This window comes from Sus scrofa, chromosome 5 (assembly GCF_054392235.1).
Source record: "Sus scrofa isolate SSC_HxYL_T2T_F1_AM1 chromosome 5, Sscrofa_HxYL_maternal_Yorkshire_Landrace_v2.0, whole genome shotgun sequence".
Classification (NCBI taxonomy): Eukaryota; Metazoa; Chordata; class Mammalia; order Artiodactyla; family Suidae; genus Sus; species Sus scrofa.
Window position 1 is genome coordinate 84,719,080 of NC_139387.1, and position 24,727 is coordinate 84,743,806.

A 24,727-nucleotide genomic window follows, 5' to 3' on the forward strand; every position below is an offset into this window, starting at 1 on the left:
TCTGGGGAACTCTGGCTTATCCATGAGTAATTGTAAACTTTAGGCTACTAATCCGACTAGGAACCATGAAGTTGCAGGTTCGATCCCTGCCCTCACTCAGTGAGTTAAGGATCCAGCAGTTGCCGTGAGCTGTGGTGGAGGTCACAGATGTGGCTTGGACCCCGAGTTGCTGTGGCCGTGGCATAGGCTGGCAGCTGTAGCTCCGATTGGACCCCTAGCCTTGGAGGCAGAGGGCAGGGGCTAGCCTGGGAACCTCCATATGCCATGGGTGCGGCCCTAAAAAGCAAAAAAAAAAAAAAAACTTTAGGCTAACCAAAATAGCCTGTTTGTGGCCTATCAGACAGACATTGTCTGTCTACTTTAATTATTACAGAAAAGGGCACATTGGCCAGAAGTAAAGAATATCCGTATTAAAAATAAAGATTAAATGCCCCTCTTCCTGAGATGCCAGTGCCGGTCCTCCTTTGGTGGGAAGCCTCCCTTCCCAAGTGCCAAGGCCGTATTCACTCGCTGTGTATGTGCTGGTCTGTTCTTTTTGTTGTTGTTCAAACCTTGAAGAAATGTAACCCTGACTTATTTAATGTTCTTTGTTCTAACAAAATACATAGCTGTGCTGAAAAGCCTGCTTTTCCGGAGCAGTTTCCCAGAGTAATCTGGCAAGCAGGCTTCCGGGCTAGTCTTCAGTTAGTTTGGCTCAAATAAAACTCTTTTTTATTCTTATTATTGATCGTTTATTAGTTATTTTCATTGACAACTCCCACCCCCATGCGCAAAGCCTCCCCTCCCCGCCACTGCCCTGCAACTGTGCCCCTTCCAACTTAAAACCCTAAGACATCAGATGCATCAGGGAGCTTTGGAAAGTCCTGAAGAGCACCTGTAAACAAACTGTAATTTAGAAAATGCCTATTTTTAGCATATGTTTATTTTTCATTGTCATTGTTCCATTAGGTGACTTCAATTAGTGAGCCGGACAGCTCATTTGCATCAGGATCAGTAGAACACTTTCATTTGTCCATTTACACTGACTTGGGGTTTTAGTTAATTATCACTTCCTGACAGCCTGAAGGTCAGACTATTTCCTTTTGTTTCTCATGGCAGTTCATCCCTTCATTAAGGGTGATGGAGAATGAATAATTAAACTTATGCCATTTTCCCATTGCAGGTAATGAGAGGCCTTAAGATCCCAGAGGTACCGTATAGGAAGTCCAGAAAGTGTTGAGGTTTCTACTTCCTGCAAACATGTGAGTGTCTCTCCTTTGCTCTCCTGGTAAAGTAGGGTCAGCTAAAGTCCTTCCCCCAAACAAAAACAAAATGATAATGCAAACAGTTGTTGGGCTCAGCCTGCGCACTTCCTGGCTGTGCGACTTGAGGAAAGCCAGCTCACCTTTTGGCATGAAAGGTTTTCTCATGGTAAAATGGAGTGACTAATACCCAACTTGGAGAATCATTGTCAGCATCAAATGCACGAGTGGAAGGTATGAATAAGCCCGTCTGCCACAGAGTGAGAGCTCAGTCATTGTCACCCTGGACAAGTCATCTTCTGAGTGTTGTGGTTATCAGGCCTCGGCCAAACAGCCTTTTGCAGAGACCTTGCTTGACCTGGGCCCAAAGTTCCCTTTGACCCACAGGGGCAAGGATTAAGGGTGAATTGTGTTAAGCCCTGGAGGAAAAAAAAAAAAAAAAAAAACCAAACAAACTCAGGTCTTAGGGAATTCCACTATGTCCATCCTTTTCGGATTACCCTAAGAAGATTGTTTGGAGGGAGCAGGTGGTTGTGGAAAATAGAAGGACCCAGCAGATGGGACCCAGAAGACTACACCTGGTGAGGGAAGGTGCCTCTGGCTTCTCCATCTCACTGGAGGCTGGCTTACCTGGGCCCCCAGTTTTGTTCTGTTGAGACTAGTCAGGGGGCCACCTGTACGCTTTCACTCCCGTCTCACCTGACCATGTTCTAAGCAGCCCTTGGGATCTTACCGGCTGACTGTAAGTGGACTCAGCCCCGCTAAGGAATTTTTGGCCCCATGAAAGAATACTTCTTCAGTCTAATGTGGTCATTTATTTTGCTGTGCCAGGCAGTGGACTATACAAGGTAAGGGTGGTGCCCTTCAAGATGCAGAGTTCTGGGAGTTCATATTGTGGCTCGGTGGTAACGAGCCCTGCTAGTATCCATAAGGACACAGGTTCTGTCCCTGGCTTTGCTCAGTGGGTTAAGGATCCGACATTGCTGTGACTGTGGTGTAGGCTGGCAGCTGCAGCTCCGATTCAACCCCTAGCCTGGGAACCTCCATATGCTTTGGGTGTGACTCTAAAAAACAAAACAAAACAAAAAAGAGTTCTGGGAGACCTTCCTAGAGGAAGGGGGTTCTTGGCTGGGTTTTGAGAGACTGATAGGATTCAAATGCCAGAGAAAAGGAGAGAAGATATGCCAATGAGCCAAGTGGGAAAGGTCTGGGATGTGCCCAGAACTGGGAATCTTCCCAGAGACTGGACTGCGGACTGTGTAAGGGATTCATGGTAGCTCAGCTGCTCAGATAGACATGAACCATTGAGCAAGGGTGCAAGGGTTGAGGCAAGGCCTTAGACTTTAACCTGCCGTCAGTACAGACATGGGAGGGTGGAAGCAGGTGCAGGTGCAATGGGTGGGGCTAGACTTGGTGGGAGGAGCCTGGGGCCTGAGGTAATAGAGACCTGGGAATGGAAAAGGGAAAATAAGATGCTTGAAAATAAGCATGCATGAACATAAGACACTATGAAAATAAGATAAGGGGGTGGAAACCATTACCCAGCACTGAATTTAAAAAATGTCTGTGGTCCGTGCTTTACCCCAAATTGTCGTTCAGTAAATCCTGTTTGGATCTTGAGGAAAAAGGTAAAACATGTTGCTCCTTTAAAAAAAATTCTAGGGAGTTCCCTGGTAGCCTAGTGGGTTAAGGACCCAGCATCGTCACTGCTGTGGTGCAGATTTGATCCCCAGCCTGGGAACTTCCACATGCCTTGGGTGCAGGCGAATAAATAAATACGTAAATATTAAAAAGGTTCTAGTAGGAAGCAGCTTTAAAACTGCTTCTGGAAGAATAAAGGTCACAGGGGAAAGTGAGTGGAGCAGGAGTAATTGAAAGAGGGACAAAGTACTGGTGTCTTTTGAAAGAACACACCGTAGTTGATGCTTAATGTGACAAGAACAATCTTGTCGCTGTTTCATTGCCTTGTCAGTATTGGAAAATACTTTCTATAGCTTCCCACAGAGAGTTGAAAAATAGCCTAACAATGATGCAGTTAGCCAAGTGTTATCATTTTTAATTGAAAAACTTATATGAAAGGTAGAAAATTAAATCTGGAAGAGAACTTAGATCCTTTCATCCTTTTACAGAAGGGGAAGCAGGACCAGAGAGGAACCCCTCACCGAAAGCCACCAGCTGCGTATGCCAGGCCCGTTGCCCAAGGTAACTACTTTGACTCCTGGTCTGAGCTTTCTGCTTTGCCGAAAGCATCCCTAAAGACCATTTTATTGCCGAGGTAGCAAGTGGGTGCTTGCCATTTTCTCTTTCTAAAGTCAAGAAGTGTTTTATCAGATAAGCTCCTCACATTTCTCCTTCTTGCATAATTTTTTTTCCTGCTTATGGAATTAAATCTTTAACTGCAAGGTCATCTTTGGGTTGAAGATACCTTCCCCCAGGGGTGGGTGAGTTGCACAGAGGGAAGGACAGTGTATGGGAAGCTGCTCCGTCCAATCCCCTCAGCTGGTGTTTGAGGTAAGGCAAGTTCCTGCAGCATCAGCAAAACGCTGCCTCTGAACCACCTGTACCCAAGCTGACTGTCGTCCTAGACCCCTGAGAGGAGGCATGGCTTTCCTGCCAGGGAGAGGCAGGGCTCACTTGCCACCCCCTCCCCTCTGTATGAGCCCTCCTCGCTGTTCTCTGAAAGGGGGCGGGAGCTAAGATGGTTCTAGTACCAATTCCATCATAGGGCAGGGTTTCCTGCACCATCAAGCCATTCTCAGCCACCCTGGGGGTTCCTCTGATTCAACTCAGTTCCCACGCTGTCTACCTGGAGGTGGTGTCAGATCCCACAGGTTGAGGGCTCAGACCTACAAGACTGCCTTCTCTCCTCCACCTTAGACGCCAATCACAGGTCCCACTTGTCACACGGGCTACAGATTGGGGGTTCCCACGACCCCTCTTTGGGTTGGGTTAATAAGCTACAGGGTTCAAGGAACTCCAGGAAAATTTTACTTACTAGATGACCAATTTATTATGCAAGGATGTGACTCAGGAGCAGCCAGACGGAAGAGATGCTTAGGGCAAGCTGTGGGGAAAGAGCACAGTTTTCAGGCCCCCTCCACGTGCCACTCTCCCCTGATCTCCACACGGAAGGTATCCAAACGCCCTACTTATTTTCAGATGAGTAGGCTTTCATATTATGGGGGCTTCCTCACCTAGCACAATGAACGCCACTTCCAGCCCCTCTCTGGAGGATGGGGCCCCAAATTCCAAGCTTCTCCTCATGGCTTGGTCTTTCTGGTGACCAACTCTATCCAGGAGCCCACCCAGTGTTGCCTCATTAGAAACAGAGATGTTTCTAGTGCTCTTATCGCTTGAGAATTTACTGGGCTTTTAGGAGCCCTGTGTCAGGAACTGGGGGCAAAGACCAAATATATATTTCCTTCTTTCTTTCTTTTTTTCTTTTCTTTTTAGGGCCACACCCGAGGCATATGGAGGTTCCCAGGCTAAGAGTCTAATCGGAGTAGTCTACACCACAGCCACAGCAGCACGGGATCCGAACCGTGTCTGTGACCTACACCACAGCTCACAGCAACGCCGGATCCTTAACCCACTGAGTGAGGCCAGGGATCAAACCTGCATCCTCATGGTTCCTCGTCAGATTCGCTTCCACAGCCTCACAATGGGAACTCCCAAATGTGTATTTCTTATTATGAATCACAGTATCACAGTGCCCCTCCCCTGACCTCACCGAAATCTCAGTTTCCTCCAGCACCCACTAGCTTCAGTTCCTCATTCTTCATCTTACCTAGAAATTTAAAGAAAGAAAATCGCTTCCTCCTGTTAGAGCATCGTTCTTTTCTTTTTCCTCCAATCTTTTACGTGTCTCAGGCCCCACCTCCCATGCAAGTGACATGGCATTTCCCCACGGAGGCATGAGCACTTCAGGGCTCGAAGCCTCCTCTGCGTGGCACCCTTTCCCCCAGACCTGCTTCTCTCTGCCTATTGGGAACCCACGCTGGGGAGCCCGTGCCCTGGCCCCGCCTCAGGCATAGGAAATCCTGGTCACAGGCAGCTTCAAGCTTAATTCACAGAAACTCAGAGTTGTGTTTTATTAAAGTGTGCGCGGGGCGAGAGGGTGTGTGATCACAGTCTTTGAAAGGCCATAAGATTTAGCACCACCCAGTGAAGGTCCCAGGTAGTGTGTTTTCATGAGCCTGTTGCTCCATAAACACAGGGCGATGAGATTTAAATCTCGCTGGCTGGCCGGCTTGACGATATTGCTGTCGGAAAGCTGGGTCAAGCAGAAATACGGTGATAGGTGTAGGTTTCTTGAGCCAAATTCTGTTCTTTACATAGTATGAATGTCAGCGTTTTCTGTAAACTTCGAAATGTTCAGAATTAGCTAGAACTTTGAACCTTTTTTTTGTGTGTGTGTCTTTTTGCTATTTCTTGGGCCGCTCCCGCAGCATATGGAAGTTCCCAGGCTAGGGGTCTAATCGGAGCTGTAGCCACAGGCCTACACCAGAGCCACAGCAAAGTGGGATCCGAGCCGTGTCTGCAACCTACACCACAGCTCACGGCAACGCCGGATCGTTAACCCACTGAGCAAGGGCAGGGACCGAACCCGCAACCTCATGGTTCCTAGTCAGATTCGTTAACCACTGCGCCACGACGGGAACTCCTGAACCTTTTTTCTTTTATGACTGCCTTAACTTTTTGACGTTTTGCTCATCAGACCCTTATTCTTTGGTATTACCGCGTCTCTTCTTTGGCTTTCTTGTCAGGCCATGAATGCATCTTCTAATTCTAGGCATTCATCGCACTTCCTCTGTCAGTGTTTCTCAGCTTATGATTCTCTTACTGACTTTGCAGTCATCCGGTGCTGCCTTCCACTGACTCTAGCAAAGGTCGAATTGATTCCGCAATCATTCACAGCATGTGCTGGATGCCAGCTGTGTGCCCGGATTGTTCTGGGTGCTGAGGAAATCGTGGTGAATAAAATACCCTGTGGTCCCTGTGGTCCCTGCCCTCATGGAGTTTACACTCCCGTCGAGCCGACAAGCAATTATCAAATGATCAAATAATAAGCATATAATTAAAATAGTGTCAAATGGGATAAAGGAAAAAAAAATACAGGTAGTAAGACCTAATTACTCATGGGTACGATTTTATCATTTGGGATTCTCTCCATGGAAATCTCTTTAAACTGTTTTTTTAAACAAACAAAATTGATGATGAAAATTAAATACGTGTGGAGTTCTCGCTGTGGCACAGCGGGATTGGTGGCATCTCTGCAGCATCAGGACACAGGTTCAATTCCTGGCCCAGCACAGTGGGTTAAGGGATCCAGCATTGCCACAGCTGCAGGGCAGGTTGAAACTGTGGCTTGGATCTGATCGCTGGGTCAAGAACTCCATATGCTGTGGAGTGTCCAAAAAAAAGGAAAAAAAAATGCAAATCTTTTACTTATTCCATATACAGAACTGTAATGGCTGTGTTTGATTTTCTGCCCAGCCCTTCTTCCTCTTTCTTATGGTAACAAAGTCATTCTAGGACCCAGAGATGGTCACATGACCCCAAAGAGGCCTATTTAAATCCTTTCCCAGGACTTTCTAAGTGGAGCCATTAACAAGGTTTTCCCCTTGTTGGGGGTGGAGCGGAGGGGACATGAGTGAGGGCTGCTGTGGTCCCCTCAAACGCTCCCCTAACACCTCTGAACTCAAGAGTGAAGCCCGCCTGCAGAGAGAGGCAGAGATTAGAGACAAAGAGAATCCCAAAGGGGGAGTGCTAGCATCCGCCCAGGCTTGGTTCAGAAACAGTAGACTTTAAACTCCTGTTTCCAGCTTAAGTGACCTGGAGTCCACTTCTGCTGCTTGCATGATAATGATGAGTCCACATTGATAGAGAAAGCAATCTGTATTCACGTTATAAAAGCTTCTTAAGAGTAGCTGGGCTGCCTGTCTTCCAGTGAATTCCCTGAAGTTCTGATATTCTTCCTTAATCTCCTTTAAGCATATTTTCTGTACACAAAGTATCTTAAGTCCTTGTGGGAAACCAGTGGAAGGAAGGGGATGGCATTGGTCTTGATAATCAAGTCTTCGTTATTGATTCATATGCCTGAGGGATTCCCGAAGGTCATGTTCCAGGGGTCATAAGTCAAGGGGACCAGACTGCATCGTATGAAGAGGCAGGGGGTCTTGGTGGGTGGAGAGTCTTGCCCATTTCCTCGGAGCATCTCTTGCTTTCCTGGGGCAGGTCTGTGGCACAGGTTAGCATATCCTCTGCTCTAGGAGGAAGGAGGCCGCTCTCTCTTCTTCCCAAAGGGATACAGGGGGAACTGATGGGTGGCAGCCCTCAGGGCCCCGATTTAACAAGATATATCGGGGCAAACTTGTTGAGGTTTTGACCATTTTCCAAAAAGCAGAGGGTGCAATGAATCAAAGTTAGAACACCAGGGAGGGTTGTGGCATGGCCTCTGGTATCAGTAAGGGCAGAGAGACCAGGTGCCAGCCAGTGGCAGCCATCGCAGCAGAGGCCTCTTCCTCCAACAGAGGTGGCCGGGGAATAAGGCTTAGGCACTAGAGTCACCAGCCTGGGGTTTGCATCCCACACAGTGGCTGGATCCTCAGGGATTTGTGCAGATACTGTGTCCCCTAAAAGAGGAAACTGGGGCGTTACCACTGTGGCACAACGAGGTAAGGATCCAGTGTTGCCATAGCTTGGCGTAGGTCACAGCTGTGGCTTGGATTCCATCCCTGGCCCAGGAACTTCCATATACTAGGGATGCGGCCAAAAAATAAAATAAAATAAATAAAAGAGGAAATTGGCGGAAGAGTATGTTTTCATTCCTCAAAGCTCTTTTACATGCAGGCGACACTCCTGAACCAGAAAAATAGGGCATTTACTGCTAATTCCAAGCTAGGTGTCCTCACGAAAGACACTTACACTTTCTAAACCTTGGTTTTCTCGTATGTAAAGAGGAATGAAAATCGCAGTTACCTTATAGGATTGTGGGAGGACAAAATGAGAATATGACAGAATGAAGGGCAATGCCTGATACCAGCCAGCACTCAGGCAGTGGCGGGAGATGCACAGCCAACACCTGAGCTGGTGCCAAGGTTACCCAAGGTTACCACCTGGGAGGACAGCATTTGCAGGCTGGCAGGGTGATGAGGAATTGAAGACGGAGGGGTGGGTGAGCATGGCCTTCTCCAGTTGAGAACACTGAGCTCTGGATGGGAGCAAGAGCCCCTGGGAGGAGGAGTAGCCCTAACACAGCTGAGTTTCTCAGGAGCTGGTTCATATGCTCTCAACAAGAGCCTGAGTGTTCAGGTCAAGAATCTGAGTGGAAGGCAAAATAACAGGGTGAATAAAGAACAAAAGGCCTTTCCCAGAGACTTCCTCTCCCAGGATCTTTTGTCCTCTGCACATTCCTGCTGGGAAGCAACATATTTTCCAAATGTGCATTGCATTGCCCTTTTCCCCACATCTTTGCCAGACTTGGATGTTATCGATTTTTTTCCTTTTTTTTTTTTTTTTAGTGCTAAACTCTCTTTATATGAAAGTTCCCAGGGTGGGGGTCGAATAGGAGCTGTGGCTGCTGGCCCATGCCACAGCCATAGCAACATGAGATCCGAACCGCATCTGAGACCTACACCACAGCTCACAGCAATGCTGAATCCTTAACCTGCTGAGCAAGACCAGGGATCAAACCTGAGTCCACATGGATACTAGCCGGGTTTGTTACTGCTGAGCCACAACGGAAACTCCTTGATCTTTCACTCTTTCCTAATCTGGTAAATCAAGCTATGGTTTAATTTCCATTTTCCTGACCTCTGGTGACACTGAGGTTCTTTTCACATATTTCTTGGCCCCTGTATGTCCTCTTAGGTTTCCATTGCTAGACTTTTACAACTGAATGGAATCATCTTTAGAATCAGTCCTGTTATTTCGTTGCTGTTTTCTTCTCTTTAAACTTTGTGCCTCTGATTAGTCTATTTAATTTGAGAAGTGTATACTATTTCAAGGCACACACAGACTTTGTTTTCCTCTGGCAGATTTGTAATAATAGATAGAATTCATTCAGATTTTGGAGTCATCATCTTTCAGATATTGAAACGAAAATTAAAATCAACTTTCCAGTTGGCTTTTAATTGTGATTGTTCTAGGCTGAACAAAAAATCCCCGACTTGATAGCACTTTATGTGTTAGCACTTTCGAAGGAACAGAATTGGAGGCAGAGTACTGCGAAAAGAAGTTTCACGACCTTAAGGGTACTAGATTTGGGATTTTCAAAATTCCTGTTTGCGTCAACCAGTTTCTACCAATTTCTGTGTTACGTTCAGCAAATCATTTCCCTTTCCTCTCTTTGAATGAGGAGGAGAAGGGGGGGGTTAAACTATATCTTTGATTCTCAACTCTGGCTACACATTAAAACCACCTGAAAAATCTTTGAAAACTACCTGTGCTCATCCCTAGGCAGTTAAATGGGAATCTCTGGCAGTGAGATCTATGCATGTGTGTTTTTATTGGGAGCCCCAGGTCATTTTGATGCACAGCCAAGAATGGGAATCACTAAACTTGATCTTTCTGATCCTAAAACACATTGAGGTTTGGGCCCTGTGACTTCTAACCTAGTAAAATGAAGATTTTATTTTTCCACATAATGCAATGGAGTTTAGCACTGGCTTAAAGAAATGGCTTGAAGGATACTTGCTAGTGGCTGAAATTTTTCATGATTCCTCTCGCTTTTCTCATTCCTCTTATGGTGTTCATGTCTCTAAATTAATGATTACTACGGACTTTTATTGAGCTGACAAGTGGATAAACATATATTCATGTTCCTAACAATATTATTCACAATAGCTAAAACATGCAAACCATCCAGAGGTCCATCGACAGATGAATAGATAAGCAAAATGTGGGATGTTACATCTGATGGGTATACCAGCCTTAAAAAGGAAGGAGATTCTGATGTATATAACAGTGTGGATGCACCTTGAAGACATTATGCTATGTGAAATGTCAGTCACAAAAAGAAAAATGTGATTCCACTTAGATGAAGTACTTGGAATAGTTGAGATCATTCAGACAAAATGTAGAATTGTGGTTGCCAGGGGCTGCGGCTGTTGAGGGCAGGAGGAGTTAGTGCTTAATGAGTGCAGAGTTTCAGTTTTGCAAGATGAGAAGAGTTCTGTGGGTGGATGGTAGTGTGGGTTGCACCATATTATGGATGTGTTTAAGACATCTCAGCTGTACACTTAAAAATGGTTAAGATGGTAAGTTGTATGTATATGTGAATTTTACCACAAGAAAAAAACATTAAGTAGATGAACAAAGAAGGATACATGAATGAACAGTCTGTTGTGTAAATCCCTGAGTCAGAGGACAGTGAACAGTCCCTTCTTCTGTCCCCACTTTGAGATTAAAAAGCAATGAGGTCCTACTCTACAGCACAGGGAACAACAGCCAGTCTCTTGGGATAGAACATCATGGAAGACAGCACGAGGAAAAGAATGTGAATATATATATATATACGACTGGCTCAGTATGCTTTATAGCAGAAATTGACATAGCACTGTAAATCAACTCTAATTTTTTTTTAATTTACTTTAATTTTTTTTTTTAAAGGTTGAGTTTAGAGTATGTCAAGTGAGTTTTGCAGGCATGGTTGTCAATGAAAAGTCCAGTGGTTGCATTAAGATCCACTTCAATAAATAATTTTCTGTTCAATCACTAGACATTCAACCAATCAATTAATTGTGAATTGTAAGTACATTTCATCCAGGAAGTGTTGGGTAAGTTTGTGGTTGATAAGGATAAGGTGTCCAGCATTGGATCTGACCCAACTTTACTAACAAAATATGATATCTCTGCTGCACAAGAAAGTTGACATACTACTGGCAGACAAGACCCTTAAGACACAAAGATACTCCATAATGCTGTTTATTGCCTGGTAGAGACCAGAAGTGCAAGAGAAGCAGCCTCACGTTGAACAGCAAGTGAGAAATGTCCTGGGAGCCCTCTGTATCCCCTTCTGGAAGCATAATCAATGCAAGGGCATGCAACTCCCCAAGATGCATTCTTTGATCATGAAACCATGAGCTTCATTTTTAGATCAACTAGCCTTTTCTTTCAGGTAATTATTGATCAGATTGTTCTCTGCTGACTCAATAACCAACACATAGCAGAGGTTAATCCAAGGCGAAGTTTGATTTCCCAGGCTACAGATGCCTGGGAAACATGAGGCCAGAGCACCAAAGGTTTGAGCTTTTCAGTTCAAAAGACGTGCAGCATGAAAGAGTGTACCGGGGTTCTTTGAAGTTTGGCTTATGTAACATCCAATTTCAGAGAGAAATACATTTTTCCTTCCACTGTGTTCAGTTGCTTTAAAGGGAGTCTGATTTTTAAAAATTAATTTTTGGTAGAACTGAAAACTCTATTTAACATTGGGTTTATGTTAGTAATACAAGCCCAGGGACACTGGGAACCTCCTATTTTGAGCCACAAGGACACACAGAGGAAAATGGCATCACCCTGCTCTAGAACCGGCTCCCACACAGGAGAGTGTTGTGGGGGACTGCCTGCCTTGTAAATGCTTCAGCATGCACCTGCTGTCATTTTATGGGAGAAGAAGCATCTTCAAGGTGTTCATTGACCCTCAGAAGAAATAATTGCTTATTAGATTTTTACTTATATGTCTCTATATTATATTATATTATATTATATTATATTATATTATATTTACTTATTGGCTCTGTCCACAGCATGTTGAAGTTCCTGGACCAGGGATCAAACCTGCACCATAGCAACGACCTAAGCCACTGCGACAATGCCATATCCTCAACCCGCTACACCCTAAGGGCACATCTATGTTTATTCTTTATCGAAGTATAGTTGATTTACAATGTTTCAGGTATGTAGCAAAGTGATTCAGTGTATAGATTTATATTCTTTTTCAGAGTCTTTTCCATTACAGTTTATTACAAGACACTGGGTATCGTTCCCTGTGCTATACAGTAGGGCCTTGTTGCTTATCCACTTCCTACCTAGTAGTGTGTATCTGTTAACCACAGATTCCTAATTTATCCCTCCCTACCTGCCCCCTGCCCTTTCCCCCTTTGGTTATCTTAAGTTTGTTTTCTATGTCAGTGAATCTATTTCTGTTTTTATTTCTGTGTCTATTTATTCATTTTTCAGTTGTGGTAAAAGACACATAACCTGAAGTTTAGCATCCTGACCAATTTTAAGTGTGTGGTTTGGTGGCACTAACGACACTCACATAGTTGTGCTACCATCACCACCACTATCCGTCCACAAAACTTTTCATCTTGCAAAACTGGATCTCTGCACCCATTCAGCCAAAACTCCCATTCCCTCTTCCCCAGCTTCTGGCAGCCACCATCCTACTTTCTGTCTCTATGAATTTGACTTCTCTGGGGCCCTTGTATCAGCCAAATCATCTCGTATTTGTCCTTTCATGACGGACTGTGTCACGCAGCGTGGTGTCCTCAAGGTAGAGGAAAATCAATTCCTCCAATTTTTTTGTTTTTGTTTTTGTTTTTGAAGGAGCTAATACTTTCCAGAGCTTCATAAACAATCAGCTGTAAAACAGACAACTTGTTCTAGCTGAGGTGTCCCAATTCATTTACAGATCCTCTTAGAAAGCTGTTTCTCTCAGTGGTAAAGGGAGCGGGTCATTCTGGGACTCGTTGAGGGAAACTGATGTCACTCATGAGTTGTCTGAACCCATCCAAGGCTCTGTGAGCTCTCACAAGCCCCGGCACTGCTCCTGCTAACTGTTCACGGAGGTCCTGAGGCTCTTCCACAAGAGGGAGGGAGAAGGCAGCCGGCCTGACTCAGAGCTGCCGTGCCAGCCCCCAGCCCACACGGCTCTGCACTTGATTACGGGTGTATAGAACCATCTGGTATGTGGGTTTAGCGGTAAGAATGAGGAAATCAGGCTCCCATGTCATTGCTATTATTTTACTTAACACCTGTTATGTGGCCAGCACTGCATCAAGCACAGCATAAACCTGCTATTACGCAGTGCAGTCTCTGTCTAGGATACAAGGGGTACGTCTACCAAACTTGCTACAGGGGATCAATTCCTCCAGTCCACTAAACAGTAGCCTCATTCCCTAATGCCTTTCTTTCTTTTTATTTCTCTTCCTTCCTTCCTTTTTTTTTTTTTTTTTTTTTTTTTTTTTTTTTTTTTTTTTTTGCCTCTATGTACAGATCTTAATTCTGAGAACAGGGATTAAATCTGGGTCACAGGTGTGAAAGCGCCAAGTCCTAACCACGAGAGCACCAGGAACTTCCCTCCTAGAGCCTTTCAAATACAGTCTTGATTGTTTAAATTCTAAAAGCTATGCTAGGGAGTTCCCATCATGGCTCAGCGGTTAATGAACCCGACTAGCATCCATGAGGACGCGGGTTGGATCCTTGGCCTTGCTCAGTGGGTTAAGGATCCGACATTGCCATGAGCTGTAGCATAGGTTGCAGATGCAGCTCGGATCCCGAGTTGCTGTGGCTGTCGTGTAGGCTGGCAGCTGTAACTCCAGTTCGACCCCTAGCCTGGGAACCTCCATATGCCACGGGTGCAGCCCTAAAAAGACGAAATAAAGAAGTAAATAAAACCTATGCTATAGAATTTTTTTCTAAGTAAAGTTCCATTTCAATACGTCTGGAGGCCCATTTCAATATACTCCGTTAGGTTTCTGACTTGGAGGAAAATACATCCGTCCACAGTCCATGGTGTTAGTGCCGAAAATGAAGCAACTGTTTCTTCTCACTATCCCTGTTAAGGTTTCTAAGAGCTGCGTTTGGAGATCAAACTCTAGCCAGACAACAACCCAGTGTTGCAGGGGCATACAAATAAATTGATAAAAAATAATACGTATTGAAAAGAATGAGCTTAATTGATAAAATGTCAATAAAGGAATTGATAGATGAGCCAATCCTAAAGGCTCTCCTGACCCAGTATCTCAGGGGGCAGAGGGTTTTATGTACCAGCCTGTGGTTGATCAGCATAGGAGTGAATTCATTTCCAGGGCAGAGTGTATATTCATGCCACACAGGTGTGCAAGAAAATAACTAGGGAATTAAAAATAAATAAATAAAAATGTTATCATAGAAATAAATTCATACACGTGAGGTAATTAGGTCTGGTCCCATGTCGCTCGCTTTGCTAGGAAAGCTTGACAGGTTCAACGGAGTCAGCGTGTCTGTATCTTTCCCCGAGGGCGGCAGTCTCAACCCTGACATCTTATCTGGTGAACGATGAGATGCTAAGGTTGTCATGTTTGTTTATCATTTTTATTTTTGATTATCGATGATTTATGGTGCTCAATTTCACTTTAACAATAAATTGATCCAATCTTAAAAAAAAAAAAAACCAACAACAGCGTAATTTTGGCTGAAGGTTTATTTGTGATTTTAATCACAACCTATATCTTAGACTACAGCAAATAGAAATTTGTGTTTTCTTCATGGGCGTGCCACTTCCAAGGTACATTACTTTATCAGAATATCTTCCAATGTTGTAATTCTTTAACAGAAACTTTGTGAGGTCCCATGATTTGCAAATATTCATATCAGACATAATATGTATTTTTCTCTTATGCCCTTTAAGAAACTCCCCTTTCTCCCCGGGGTTCCTGTGGTATTGGACTATTCAAACACCTCCTCTCTTCAACTTGGAGATTTAAGTGTTATTTCTACGGTAAAGAGCCTCCATCTTCAGTGAGCCTCTTGGGCAAGAGAGAATCATTGGTCTGACCCTGGCACATCCTTCTGCCTGCTGGGTACAGAATCAGGTGGAAATTCCTTTCCCTTCCTCTTAACGAGCATCCCCCCAACGTTGGGTACCTTGGTCAAAAACTGGCAAATAGAACTAGCTTTCTTTCAAACCACATCCAGTTCCCCTCCCCATTATATGGGGTGTCTTCATTCCATAAGTGAATGTTTTTATGACCAGGTGAGGTCTCTGGAATGTACTAAGAGGAATCAGAGTCCTTGCCCTGAAGGATTAGGGAGAGGATGTCTATCCATTATTATAATGCAAGTCAGGACATAAGGTGCCATATAAGAGAAGGCCGTGGGAAGAAGGGCAAACCTCTGGACTTAGCATTCACAGGTGAGGAGTGAAAAGAACCAGCTTAACCGCATGTGATGTATCAGGCACTGTGTTAGGCAGCTTCCAAAGATTATTGCGTTCAGTCCTCACAACCCTCATATGATTAGGCATTTTTACCCCCAGTTTAGAGGTGGAGAGACGGAGGTTTGTCCAGGTATGATTGTTTGCTCAGCTTTTCGCCCTGCATTTCACTAATCCGTGCTGGGAGCACTTCCTGCCCCAAGTCCTGCCTTGCCTCTGATCCCACCCCCTGGAAAAGAAGGAGAAAGATGGGAAGGCTGCAGACAGTCAACTTTTATCAGATTCGAACTGCCTTCTAGTTGGCATCGGAAATCTGTGGGCCATGTAGGCAAGGATTGCATGTGCTCAAAGGAGAGCCGAAAATGGAATTTTTTTGAGAACGTGGTTTTTAGAGCCATACATTTTATTTAGAGAAACACACTGGTAAACGCTCTTTGTATATCTTTAGGCTCCTCATTGTGGCTCGGTGGATTAAGAACCAGACTAGCATCTATGAGGATGCAGGTTCAATCCCTGGCCTCACTCAGTGGGTTAAGGATCTGGTGTCGCCACAAGCTGCAGTGTAGGTCACAGATGCAGCAACAATTTGACCCCTAGCCTGGGAACCTCCATATACCTCAGGTGTGGCCATAAAAAGAAGATTAAAACCAACCAAACAATAAAAGCTCTTTGTACGTTTGCATAATCCACTCTTCCTCCTGTGATTCCAGTGACCAGTGAAAAACTAAGTTTGAGACTTTGGTAATTTACTGGAGATTTACTGGGGGTAGGAAGAGACCCAAAGGCATTGTGATAAACAGAAGGGCGTGCTTCTGTCGAGAGAGCAGCTAGCACAATTCAGACTCTGTACACCTTCCTGAGCATCTACATACACCTCTACACTCGAGGTTTCTCTTTTCCCATGTTGTCTTCATAGCAAACCTGGGACCTGGATGCTAATCTCCTCCCGTTGACACATGACATGACGGAACCGAGGCCCAGATGAATAGTAAGTGGTTGAACATGGATTCCAACTCAGACTCTCTTGCCTCCAAGTGTACCTTCTGACTTTGAAGCAGACCGCTTTGAAAAACTAGGCAGGAGTTTTTCAGTGAATTATGCGACCGAACACGACAAGTTCGTGTGCCCAACACACAGGGTCGCCAAACAATGCCAAAATATCGGAGTTTGGAGCAAAGAAAGGTTTATTGCAGAGCCATGCAAGGAGAACGGGTGGCTTATTCCCCGCCCGCTTCAAAGCCAAACTCCCAGAAAGGGTTCAGCAAAGCACATTTAAAGGTGAAGTGAGGGAAGGGTGTGGTTAGTTGTTGCAAACTGCTTGGTAGAGCAATCCTTTGTTCTCGCTGCTGTCCATGTAGATCTGGTCATGATGTTCCTGAAAACCTTCCACAAGGCAAATCTTAATCTCTGTTTGGCAGCTTTTTATCTCTATATGAATGGAAGAGTGTCATGTCCTTAAAGGTCAGAACCTTGAGAATGGGCTATCCTGTGTGTTTCAGGCTGTAGGCAACATGCTTAACTGGAAACAAAAGCAATAGAAGGTGAAGGTTAAAGTAAAAGAAACAAATCTAATATGGAGTCAGATTTGTTCTTCTCTATCACAGTTACAGTCTGAGCCATCAAAGCTGGAAAGGCAACTTTCTCTAGACCCCGGTTTGTTGCCTCAGCACAGTGGGTAAGAGATAGAACATTGCCCCTGGGGACAGATCTGTGTCGAGCTCGCAGGACACATGCACATATCTCAATCCTAGCTCAAAGTGACATTGCCCTGGGTTAGCAGAGGCTGCCTCCCCACTGCTCCTGCTGTCACGTAACCTGTAGAACTTCCTCAATGAAGAGCAAAGATCTCTCTCTCGGAAGGCTTAAGATTGCTGCCACAGCTGTGCAGCTGGAGCAGGAATGGAGGCTCCTATTACAGGGTCTGCCACCAAGGGACAGGTCTAAGAGTAAGGCTTCAAGAGCTGGATCCTGCCAGCATCTGGCTTTCCATTGGGAACATCTTATTCCAAGACATAGCAAGTTTCTAAGAGAATCTTGTTTCCTGTTTCCTGAAGTTCATTACTCAAATTTTGACAGCATAGTGAGGAGATGCAGTTGGGAAGAAGGTTTGGGAAGTTAGAGTGCACAAGTGAAAACTGTAGCTCTGAATTACTCCAAAGTTGATATCTTCCTCAGAAACCAATATATTGCAAACAAATACTGCAAAATAAGTCATTTCAAGTCTAATTCCCTGTGGTCTGAATACAATGTGATGTTACCAGTTTATATAAGTATCTGAAGGGTTATATAATAAAGCTTGGCACATAGGTTATCAACACATGATTATATAAATGAATAAATGGATGGTGGGTTTAGGATCTTGTGAAAACCCAGGGGGGCCAACTTCTCTGGATTAGGCCTAATTTGGAATCTGCGTAAGAGTGATGGAGGTAATTTCAGGCACAAGAATCAGAAAGCAGTTCAAATCTTCTAGGTCCTTTATTCTCCTCCAAAACCAATATTAAACTACCTTCCTGTGACCCCTGTCCTCCATCCTGCCTCTGCTGGTGTGGTTTCTTCCCCCTCCCCATCCTTCTTCCTTTCTTCAATGTCTGTGACTCTTTGGACCTTCCGTTTGTACTTTTTGGGGGACAAACAGAAGGGCTTGTCTTGAAGCCATAGTCATGCTCCTAAGGAACTGCTTCAAAAAGCAGCAAGGTCTGGTAAACACTGAGTCCCCCTTCTTAGCAGAATGATGAGCTCTAAGTCCATCAGTCAGAATTCTCCTGCCTCACTGGAGACTGGCTCAGTGAGCAAGACCCTCTCTTGGACACTAAAAGAGTTTGCACAGGAATTTTAAAGGCAGCAACTCAAGTTCTAACAAAAGCTGCAGTGAGTTTTAATGTCCTTCGGAAATGTGTTCATGAAACTTTAATGCAATTACATGGTCCGCTTTATTAATCCCAGTTGTTTCTCACTGGAGGAAAGATAATCAGTCATTGGGTGTCTTTTCAGGTCTATGAGGGGGAATTTAACCGAAGTCTGTCAGAGCACTTGGTAAATGAATGGATTAACAGGCAAATGAATTAAGCAGTTAAGGAAGGTCTATGGGATGGCTTTATTCCAGTGGCCTGCACAATCTTGCACTCCTTTGACAATTTGGCTGGGAATTTAAGATCTTTAATGTTTTAACAAAATTTCTAATGGCTTTTAGCTCTCAGAGTTTTGATTATTAAGATTCTTCCTTGATTTGCATTAATTCAAGTACGTTGTTGTAGTTCCAGAAATAGCATCCTTTTTAAGATTAAAATTCTTTCTCTTAGTCTTGACTAATTTTCTTTAAAAATATTCAGTCTTGGGATGTTTTGTTTCAACCACGCATGAGCTCATGTGAAACATTTACTTTCGCAGCCTAAGTGTATACATGGCATTTGTATTCCTGAACCAGCTTTTTTATATTTCTACTTGCATACCGTAATGTACTTTTTAACTTTTTCCAAGGCATGGCCACCTGAGGCCTACAAACACATGAGAAAAAAAAAAAATTGCTCTACTTGTTTTCTCCCCTTTCTCTTCCTGGTCTCCTCCTCTTCCTCCTCCTCCTCCTCTTCCTATTCTTCTTATTTTTCTTCTTCTTCTTAGTCCTACTATTATTCCTCTGCTTCTTCTAGAAAGATTTCAATTAGGGAATCATGTGTTTCTTTGCTATTAAAAATGTGGTGTGGGATGAATCTCTATTCGTCTTAGAGATCAAGTTTGATATTCATCTCATGTGCAGCCATTCATTCCCAAAGTGGTGCGATGACCATCTAGAGCAGATTGGAGGAACCCTTCCAGAGTTATACCTCTTACATCATCGCCTAATCCTTTTAGGTGTAACTACAATGAAACAAATAATATACATAGTGTGAACTGCTATGCTAGGTCCTAATCCTAAGAAATTATATAGAACGGCTTTCAGCATCTAAAAGCACATGTTGGAGTTCCCGTCGTGGTGCAGTGGTTAACGAATCCGACTAGGAACCATGAGGTTGTGGGTTCGGTCCATGCCCTTGCTCAGTGGGTTAAGGATCCGGCGTTGCTGTGAGCTGTGGTGTAGGTTGCAGACGCGGCTCGGATCCCGCGTTGCTGTGGCTCTGGCGTAGGCCGGTGGCTACAGCTCCGATTCAACTCCTAGCCTGGGAACCTCCATATGCCGCGGGAGCGGCCCAAGAAATGGCAACAACAACAACAAGCGACAAAAGACAAAAAGACAAAAAATAAAATAAAATAAAATAAAAAAATAAAAGCACATGTTGGTCAGCTTGGACAGCCAGGGCAAAATGCCATGGACTGAGTGGGATTAAACAGCAGAAATGGATTTCTCACAGTCTGGAGGCAGAGAAGAACAGATCTTGTTGCTGGCTGACTTAGTTTCCTGTGAGGGCTTTCTTCCTAGCTTGCTAATGACTGCTTCTTAACCTGTCTTCACATGGTGGAGAGAGTACTGGTGTCTGTTCTTTTTCTTACAAGGACACCAGCCTCAATGGATTAAGGCTCCACCCTAATGACCTCAATTAACCTTTATCACCTTCTCTCAGGCCCTGTCATCAAATATAGTCACATTGGGGGTTAGGGTTTCAGCATATGAATTTGGAGGAGACACAATTCAGTCCATAATGGAGCACTTGACTTTTATTAAAAATCAGTAAAGTGATGTTCCTTGAAATTAATACACTATACTAATTAATATAATGAAATAATATAATTAAATCTATATTAATTAATAAAAATGGACATTTAATAGAACAAAAATATTTTTGAATCAATCATTTCATGATTTATTTGTGTAATATTTCAAAAGCATTTTGTTTCAAAATGGGGCGTTGTTCTCTCAGTATGTTTCTATTTTAAAATAATCTGTATTAATAAGTTTTTTTACTTGGGTCTACATGATGCCAAGTATCCAGAAGACAAATACAAATTCTATCATCTAAATATTTGCTGACACAACCTCTATGTGTTGGGTCTTGACTACAAAAGAGATGTTGATAAGCCCTATCCACACCAATTATTGTTTGTTCCCATTAGAGAGGTACACAGTCTGTCAGAACACCTGAATTATTTCTAGTCTGCAAATAAATTTAATGGGAGATGCTTTTTAGGTCACAGTTTGGGAGAGGTGACATCTTTATTATGAAAAGAGCCAAAGTTTTTTTTCATCTGTAAAAAAAATAAAATAAAAACAAATAGATTGGCCTAGATGGTGTCTAATTTTTTTCAATTCCAAAATTGTATATTGCAGCTTATTTTGATTTTTTTACTTTATTATTTGTTTAAATTGTTATTGAAGTATAGTTAATTTACAATATCATGTTAGTTTTAGGTACATAGCACAGCAAATCAGATATGAGATTTTTCAGAATCTTTTCCCTTATTAGTTTTATAATGTTCTTTCTGTTGAGATTTTGATTTTCAAAAAGCACAGACAGAGAAGAAAATGTGACTTATTTTTGTCATATAAATTTCATCCTAAACATGATAGATAGCAGGCAACCTAATAATAATTAACTACTTATATAGTGTAAGTTTTAATGGGTAGTTGGATTATTTGAGCCAAATTATTTGCCAGTCTAAAACCTAGGGAGTCATTTATTTAAAATATTGGCATTATGAGGTCCTGGACTCTCAATCGTGAATGTTTGTAAAATCTTATTCTTTGCAAAACAACAGTACTAGCACTGGAATAAGAATAGACATATAGATCATTGGAATAGAATTGGGGGTCTAGAGATAAACTAATGTGTCTATCATCAGTCTATTTTTGGCAAGGGTACCAAAAACATTAACAAAGAAAGAGCAATCTTTTCAAACAGTGGTACTGGGACACCTGGATAGCCCCATGAAAAAGACTGAACTTGGACCCTCACCTCTTAGCATATACAAAAATAAATTCAAAATTGATTGAAGACCTAAGCTAAAAAGGTAAAACTGTAAAACTCTTAGAAGAAAACATAGGGTTAAAATTTTGTGACCTCATATTTACCAATGGATTCTTAGGTATAGCACCAAAACCACAAGCAACAAAACAAAAAATAGATAAATTGGACTTCATCAAAACCAAAAACTTTTGTGCATCAAAGGACACCATCAAGGAAGTGAAAAGACAACCGACAGAATGGGAGAAAATATTTGCAAATCATTTATCTGATAAGAGACTTGTATCCAGACTATACAAAGAAACTCTTAGAACTCTCTAATAAAAAGACAACTCATTTATACAGTTTCTCCAAGGAGGACATACAAATGGCCAGTAAGCACATGAAAAGATGATCAGCATCATTAGCAAGTCATCTGGGAAATGCAAATCCAAACAACAATTGGACACACCCACTAGAACGGCTAGAGTATAAATATGTCAAATAATAAGTGTTAGCAAGGATGTGGAGAAATACATTCATACACGTCTAATGAGAATATAAAATGGTGCAGCCACTTTAGAAAATAACCTGGCCATTTCTCAAACTTTTAGAGTATGCCATGGCTCAGTAATTCTCCTCCTAGGCATATACCCAAGAAAAATGAAAACATATATCCATACAAAAGTGTGCTGTGAATTGAATGTTTATAACAGCATTATGCATACTAGCCCAAAGGCAGAAACCACCCAAATGCCCGTCAACTGATGAATGGAGAAACAAAAAGTGGTGTAGCCATACAGTGGATTATATGGTCATTAACAAGAATGAAGTACTGGTACATGCTACAACTTGGATGAACCTTGACATCCTAAGTAAAAGAAGGCAGCCCAAAAAGACCACATATTGTATGATTCCATTTATATGAAATGTCCATATTAGATGAATCTATGAGGACATAAGGTTGATTAGTAGTTGCTTAGGGCTAGAGAAAATGGGGATATTGTTTCTTTCTGATGCTAATGGATACAGGTTTCTTTTTCCAGGGATGAAAATGTTCTAAAGTTATGGTGATGGTTTCACATGTCTGTGTTTTGCTTTTTTTTTTTTTTTTTCAGGGCCACATCTGCAGCACATGGAAGTTCCCATGTTAGGGGCCGAATTGGAGCTACAGCTGCCAGCCCATGCCACAGCCATAGCCACACCAGATCTGAGCCACAGCTGTGACCTACACCACAGCGCATGGCAACGCCAGATCCTTAACCCGCTGAGCAAGGCCAGGGGTCAAACCTGTATCCTTGCGGATCCTAGTAGGGTTCGTCTCTGCTGAGCCACAATGGAAATTCCATGAATAGGTTTGCATATTGAATTGTACAATTTAAATGGATAAATTGTATGTTATATGAGTTATATCTCAATAAAACTATGAAAAAATGAGCAAAAAATTTTTATTCTTTAGACATGGGGGAGAAAAACATCACAGTGGTACATGGTTTACAGATGAGGTGTGTCAAAAGGCAGGAACCTCTACCATGGTTTCTCAAGTTTCTTTTACAGCTACAAAGTTCTATTATTGGTGGTTATTAACTGTCCTGTAAAATGGAACCTGCTTTAAAATCACTGATTCTAGGAACCAAATCACTTCTAGATCTTATAAATATTAAAAGTATATTGAAGCCCTTAGAAAGTTGAGTTTTTCAATTACTGCAAAATATTGGAGTTTTTGTTTTTTTTTTAAGAAATCGTCCTTTGTATTTTTTACTTAATATGCAAGAATAAGAATGCATGTTAAGGAGTTCCCATTGTGGCTCAGTGGGTTACAGACCCAAAGTAGTCTCCATGAGGATGCAGGTTTGATCCCTGGCCTTGCTTAGTGAATTAAGGAGCTGGTATTGCTGCAAACTGTGGCATAGGTCACAGATGGAGCTCAGATCTGGTATCGCTGTGGCTGCGGTGTAGACCAGCAGCTACAGCTCTAATTTGACCCCTAGCCTGGGAACTTCCATATGCCACAGGTACAGACATAAAAAGAAAAAAAAAAAATGCACGTTAACATATTCTAGTACAATTTTATTTATTTATTTTGTCTTTTTAGGGTCACACCCACGGCATATGGAAGTTCCCAGTCTAGGCATCGAATCGGAGCCATAGCCACTTGCCTACACCACAGGCACAACAATGCTGGATCTGAGCCTTGTCTGCAACCTACACCACAGCTCAGGGCAATGCCAGATCCTTAACCCACTGAGTGAGGCCAGGGATCAATTAGATTATTTAGAATAATGGATACATTTTGCATGTAGTAATCACTGTTAATGTTTCTTATCATTTTTATTTTTAATTAAGCTTTCATCATTTGACCTATAAGCCTTCTATTGGAAGAGTATAGGGAGTTCCTGTTGTGTCTCAGTGGGTTAAGAACCTGACTAGTATCCATGAGGATGCAGGTTCGATCCCTGGCCTTGCTCCTTGGGTTAAGGATCTGTCGTTGCTGCATGCTTCGGCATGGGTCACAGACACGGCTCGGATCCTGTCTTGCTGTGGCTGTAGCATAGGCCAGCAACTACAGCTCCAATTCAACCCCTAGCCTGGGAACTTCCATATGCCATTGGTGCAGCCATAAAAATACAAACAAAAAAAGTAAATATATGGAAGAGTATAATCTAGTGATTTACACTGGCCCTCCTTTTTTTTGCTTCTAAAGCACTGTCCCAGATTCGCCACTGACTTAAGTGTTTACAACCACAGAGAAAGTGCTTCCCTGGTAATTGAAGCCAACATGATGTTTCCCTGAAGATGGGCAGAAAGCCAGTCACACGTACTTGGTTCCAGAACTTTGTATTTCATTTTGTCAGGGTGTGACTTACATCATAATTGCTCAGACCATATTTTGTTAAGTGTGAAAAACAAATGCTTTCCTTATGTCCTTGGTAATAGAAAGGCATTAAACATCTTGCGGCTGCTTAATCTTTTAGTCAAGATGTGTCATGTAGAAAACTAGATTGATGGTCCCTCTCTCCTTCCAACCTCTGCTCTCAACACCTGCCATTCTTCTTCAGAAAACAAACATTTTCTACAAGGCATTAAGCAGCTTCTCTGTAGGCCGTTGTTAAGTGCCTCAGATCTGGAAAATGAGAACCAGGAGGTGAACGTACTTCTTGACAACTGGATGAATGATTTACGAGTATCTTGTCCCTTTGTAAGAGCTTGGCTGTCCAGAGCAAGTCTTGTCAAAGACCTGTTCAGTGATTACAGATTTATTAAGAGCGCTGCAATGTCCTGTCCACTTTTGAGAAGTCATAAAAGAATTAGTCACTGACCTCCTGGAGGTTATAAACCCCTCAATCAAAACCAAGTACCATATGCCCATTTCCTTTTGCAGTTGTCTCACTAGTGAGGACATTTGAGTTTCATGGGAAGCCTATCATAGTATGGGAAGCAGAATGTAGAAGATAAAGTTATTAGATTAG

The 24,727-nt window shown here is 42.9% G+C and overlaps 1 protein-coding gene and 1 long non-coding RNA gene across 5 annotated transcripts in view; both read left to right on the forward strand.

Moving 5' to 3' along the window:
* The window catches only part of LOC100626841 (uncharacterized), a 132,702-nt gene that overhangs the window by 36,272 nt on the left and 71,703 nt on the right, over positions 1-24,727 (forward strand). For both annotated transcript variants that reach the window (NR_045016.1, NR_045015.1), the window contains 2 exon segments: positions 1,163-1,241; positions 3,371-3,443. This is a non-coding gene — a long non-coding RNA (uncharacterized LOC100626841).
* PCED1B (PC-esterase domain containing 1B) overlaps positions 1-24,727 on the forward strand; it is a 201,775-nt gene that overhangs the window by 27,309 nt on the left and 149,739 nt on the right. For all 3 annotated transcript variants that reach the window (XM_084957264.1, XM_084957266.1, XM_084957265.1), the window contains exons 2-3: positions 1,163-1,241; positions 3,371-3,443. The gene's annotated coding sequence lies outside the window, so the exon portion shown is untranslated. The remainder of the gene's footprint in view (positions 1-1,162; positions 1,242-3,370; positions 3,444-24,727) is intronic.